A 6,000-nucleotide genomic window follows, 5' to 3' on the forward strand; every position below is an offset into this window, starting at 1 on the left:
TGAAATACTGCAAAGCATCCACTCAGATGACAATGCCATAAAACTGGAAATCAACAATAGGAAGATCAAGGGGGAGAGAAAAATAAAAAAAGACATGGAAACTGAATAACATTGTGCTTAAAAATACTGGGTAACAGAAGAAATTAAAAATAACTTTAAAAATCCTTGAATTAAAGGAGAATGAAAACACAACATAACAAATCTTTGGGACACAGCAAAATCATTGCTTAGAGAGCAATTTACAGCAATAAATATGCACATTGAAAAAGAAGAAAGAGCCAAAATCAGCACCTTAACCCAACATCTGCAACAATTACAAAAAATGAAAGCATTAAAAAAAAAGTGTACAGTCACCAGAAAAATAAATAATAAATAATGATTGGAGCAGAAAAAAATGAAACAGAAAATCAATAGAAGAGTCAACAAGAGTGGAAGTTGTTTCTTTGTAAAGGTTAATAAAATTGACAAACCACCAGAAAATTTTAAGGAGAAGGAGAAGACACAAATTAAAAATAAATAAATAAATAAGAAATGAAATAAGGAATGTCACAACAGAACCAACTGAAATAGAAAGGATAATAACAGACTTCTATGAAGAACTGTACACCAACAAATTTAAAAACATAGACATATTTCTAGAAAAACACTCCCTACCTAAACTAATACAAACTGAGGTGGAAAATTTGAACAGACTCACAACAAAAGAATAAATTGAAGTGGTCTTTAAAAAAAAAAAAAAAAAAGACCAACAGAAAAAAATATCTTGGCCCAGATGACTTCACTGGCATTCAAATTATACCAAACATTCAGAAAGAAGCTGACACCAATTCTATTCAAACTATTCCAGAATATAGAAATGGAGGAAATACTCCCAAATTCATTTTATGAAGCAAGTGTAACCATGATACCAAAGCCAGACAAAGACACCAATAAAAAAAAGAAAATTGTAGACAAATATCACTCATGAATGTAGATGCAAATATACTCAACAAAATCCTAACCAATAGACTCCAACAACATACCAAAATAATGATACTACTACTAATAATACATCATGACCTTTTGGTCTATGTACAGGTTCCCCATGAGCACATTGAAGTGTTTGTAATTCCCATCCTTTGTAATGTTATCCATAAGTTCTTATGATGCCCACACTCAGAATCCCTTTGTATATTCAATAAAACACAAGTAAATATCTTTCTGTATTATCTGCTTTCAGCCAAGATTCATCTCATATAAGCAATGATATTTTTAGTTCCACATTCTCTTCTGAATCTCACTTGAATTTCCTGAACTTGTTGTTGTTAGTTATTGTTAGGTTATTGCTGTCCAGTCAATTTTGACTCATAGAGACCCTTTTTACAACAGAACAAAGCACTGCCCAGTCCTGTCCCATCCTCACAGTGGTTGCCATGCTTGAGCCCAGTTGTGATGACCACCGTGTCAATCCATCTTGTTGAGGTTCTTCCCCTTTTTTGCTGAGCCTCTACTTTACCAAGCATGATACCCTTCTCCAAGGACTGGTCCCTTCTAACAACATGACCAGAATATGAGAGACATGGCTGGTCATTTTCATATCAAAGGAGCATTCCAGTAGCACTTCCTCGAAGATAGATTTGTTCCTTTCTCTAGCAGTCATGGTACACTCAGTGGTCTCACACAACAATTCACATGCATCAAATCTTCTATATGGCAGTGTTTGTACAGAGAGGTGGATCAGGGAATGGATGGGAGGGAAGGACAAAGGGAAGAGTGACTATGGGGAGAAGTGGGAAAAGCTGTTACATTGTGGGGAAGCGCAGTCAATGTCATGAAACAAAATGTGTATGAACTGCTGTATGAAAAATGAATTTGCTCTGTAAACATTCACCCAAGTACAATAAAATTTTTTTAAAAAAATCTTTTGTGTTCTTCCATATTCACTGTCCAGCTCTCACATTCATGAGGCTATTGAAAATATCATGACTTGGGTCAGGCTCAAATTAGCCTTCAAAGTGTCATCTTTGCTCTTTAACACTTTAAAGAGGTCTTTTAAAGTGTTAAAGAGGTCTTTAAAGAGATCTTTTGCTGCAGATATGCCCTGTGAAATATGATGTTTGATTTCTTGGCTGCTTCCGTGGGTGTTGATTGTGGATCCAAATGAAATCCTTGACAACTTCAATCTTTTCTCCACTTACTGTGATGTTGCTTATTGGTCCAGTTGTGAGGATTTGTGTTTTATTTATGTTAAGGTGTAATCCATACTGAAGGCCATAGTCCTTGATCTTCCTCACTAAGTGTTTCAAGTCCTCTTCCCTTTCAGCAAGCAAGGTTGTGTCATCTGCATATCACACGTTATTAATGAGTCTTTCTCCAATCCTGATGCTGTATTCTTCATATTGACCAGCTTGGTTTATTTGCTCAGCATACACATTGAATAAGTATTGTGAAAGGATACAACCTTGACACACACCCTTCCTGATTTGAAACCATGCAATATCCACTTGTTCTGTTTTAAAAACTGCCTGTTGATCTATGTACATGTTCTTCATTAAGTCAATTAAGTGTTATGGAATTGTCATTCTTCACAATGTTATCCATAATTTGTTGTAACGCACAGTTTAATGACTTTGTATAGTCAATAAAACACAGGTAACCATCTTTCTATCCTTTGCTTTCAGCCAAGATCCATCTGACATCAGCAAAGACACCCCTTGTTCCACAACCTCTTCTGAATCCAGCTTGAATTTCTGGCACTACCTTGCCAATATACTGCAGAAACCGTTTTTCAGTTACCTTCAGTAAAATGTTACTTGCATGTCATTTTAATGATATTGTTTAAAAAAAAAATTCCACATTCTGTTGGATCATCTTTCTTTGGAATGGTCACAAATATGTATCTCTTTGAGTCAGTTGGCCAGGTAGCTGTCTTCCAAATTTCTTGATATAAATAAGTGAGTGCCTCCATGACTGCATCCATTTGTTGAAACATCTCAGTGGGTATTCTGTCCATTTCTGGAGCCTTATTTTTCACCATTTCCTTCAGTGCAGCTTGGATTGATTCTTCCTTCAATACCATTGGTTTTTGATCATATGCTGCCTTCTGAAATGGTTGAAAATCAAACAATTCTGTTTGGTACAGTGATTCTTTGTATTCCTTCCATCTTCTTTTTATTTATTTATTTTATTGTGATTTGGGTAAAAGTTTACTGAGCAGATTGGTTGTCTATTCATCAATCCATACACATTCTGTTTTGTGACATTTAGTATAATCTCTACACTGATACAGCGTTCTTCCCACTTCCTCTATCCTTCCCATCCACTCCAGCTTCCTGCTCTATCTCTGGGCAAGTGCTATGCTTTTGGCCTCATAGAATTGATTGTTAAAATGAGTGCATATCCTACTGATATCAATGTGCACTCCATAGGCCTCTCTGTCATTTGGCTGAAAGTTGAGGCATGAGAGTTAAGTTCACTTCCTGGCTTGAAGGGTGTCTGAGGGGAATAGTCTTGGAGGTTCCACCATTCTTCATCAGACCAGTAAGCCTGTCTTTTTCATGATTTTGAGTTTTGTTCCACATTTCCCCCCTACTCTACCCAGGACCTCCTATTGTGATTCCTTTCACAGCTGTCACCAGGGGTAGCCAGGCACCATCTAGTTCTTCTGGACTCAGGATCATGGGAGTTGGGGGTCATGTGGCCCATTAGTACTTTGGACCAATTATTTCCTTGCATCTTTGATTTTCTTCACTCTTGTTTGCTCCGGACAAGAAAGACCAATAGTTGCACCTTAGAGGGCCACTTACAAGCTTTTAAGACTCCAGTTGCAACTCACCAAAGTAGGATGTAGAATATTGCCTTTGCAGACTATGCTATGCCAATTGACTTTGATGTCTCCCAAGACAATAGTCCTGAGCCTCCACTCCAGAGACTCATTCCCTCAAGGTGTTTTCTTATGACTAGGAAGTTTGCATAACTTTACCCCCTATATGCACTACCACATTGAGGGATATATTTCCAGCACATAAATCCATGCTGTTGTTGTTGTTAGGTGCCATAAAGTTTTCTTTAACTCTTAGTGACTCTATGTACAACAGAAGAAAACATTGCCTACACCATCCTCACAATCCTTCCTATTGTTGAACACATCATTGCAGCCACTCTGTCAATTCATCTCATTGAAGACCTTCCCTTTGTTAGCTTATCAACACATAAATACATAGGTGGAGGTACCCTCTGTCAAACTTAGGGTGTAGTCCCATTCACCTTGCCAACCCTGTCCAGATTATCTATCTATGTATTTATTCATAGATTACTGTTATTAGTGTTGTTACAGGATTGAGTATGTAATAGTATTCACCATTGTTGCCTTTAACTCTGGTGCTACTCCCTGTGTCTTCCACTGCTTTAATCATTTTGTGCTGACCTCCCCCTTATCGTATATTGCCTTTCTCTTCACCCAAGTTAGTATATGTCTACCCATCAGTTGGTGGTTTTCCCTTCCATATCCTCCCACCCGTAGTAATCTTCAAAGAATGAATCTTTCTGTGTGTAAACCTTTTCTTGGCTTTTTGCAGTAGTGATTTCATACAATAATTTTCCTTTTGTTATTGACTAATTTCACTCAACATAATGTCATTAAGGTTTATTAGTATCATGAGATGTTTCACAGATTGATTGTTATTCTTTAACACTGCATAATATCCCACTGTGTGTATTTACTGTAGTTTCTTTATCTCTTCATCTGTGGTTGGACACTTAGGTTGTTTCCATCTGTTTTTTTATTGTGAATAATGCTACAATGAACATGGTCTGCATATATCTGTTCACATCATGGCTCTTTTTTTCTCTAGGATACATACTTTGGTAGTTAAGGTTGTTGTCAACTTGGCTAGGCCTGATTGAGTGGCTGGGCAACTGGATGTAGTTAGTCCCCATGGTGAGATTGGCAATTAATTCCATGGTGGAACCTATTGGAGCAGCTGAGTAGCTGCTTTAGAGATGTGTTCTGCTTTGAATATATAAGAAGCAGCTTTGTGGAAGGCCTCTAGTTTTTTGGCATGTTTGAACCATCCATATAGCCAAGTCTTCATTCAGCAGCCTGCCACGATCTGCTGATTTGGGACTTTTAATGAACTTGAATCAATGGGCTGCCATGTGGTGTGGTAATATTGGGACTGCACCTTTTCACTTGTCAACTTTGGGTTTTTCAGTCTGAGTAAAGAGATGCCTCTAGCTTCAGTAGGCCGGAAGCAAGAGGCAGAGATGAAACCAAGTCGAGGGGCTTTCACCCAGCCCCTAGAGTCTGGAACCTGGAACTCAGACTTCTAACCTCCAAAATTGTAAGAGCATAAACTCCTGTTTGTTAACACCATCCCATTTGTGGTATTTCTGTTAGAGTGGCTCTAGGTAACCAAAACACATACCAAATAATGAGATTCCTGGATCATAAATCATTTTATTTCCAACTTCTTAAGGAAGTGTCACACTGCTTTCCACAGTGGGTGCAACATTTTACAATACCACTAGCAGTATATGTGGGTTCCAATATTTCCATACCCTCACCAGCATTTGTTTCCTGTTTTTTTGAAATTTGCTATTAATATTGGCCACCACTTGCTGTCAGTTTGTCGTACAGTGGTGCCTTACATGTTACTGTGAGGCTGGAAGCTGTTCCACCAGTAATTCAAATACCACTGTGATAGTTGGAGCTGTGTGTCAACTTGGCTGGACCAAAATTCTGTGCGGTTTGAGCTGTTGTAGTGTGGTTGTTCCCATGATGGGATTAGATGACTATGTTCTGAGTGGCCAATCTGTTGAAAGGGAGTTTCCCTAGGGGTGTGGCCTGCTTCCAGTATATCCAAGGACATCCTGGAAAGAGAGATATATCTCTGTGGATAGGGATTTCCTTGTGCTGCCTACAACTGTTCGTGAGTGAACAGTCCACCATTCAGACTGGAGATCTTGGATTCATTGTTCATTGGAGTCAAAAGCTGGTGTACTGCCTGCCAGCCTTGAGCT

Source organism: Orycteropus afer, unplaced genomic scaffold (assembly GCF_000298275.1).
Source record: "Orycteropus afer afer isolate SDZICR_OR568_19922 unplaced genomic scaffold, OryAfe1.0 scaffold00071, whole genome shotgun sequence".
Lineage (NCBI taxonomy): Eukaryota > Metazoa > Chordata > Mammalia > Tubulidentata > Orycteropodidae > Orycteropus > Orycteropus afer.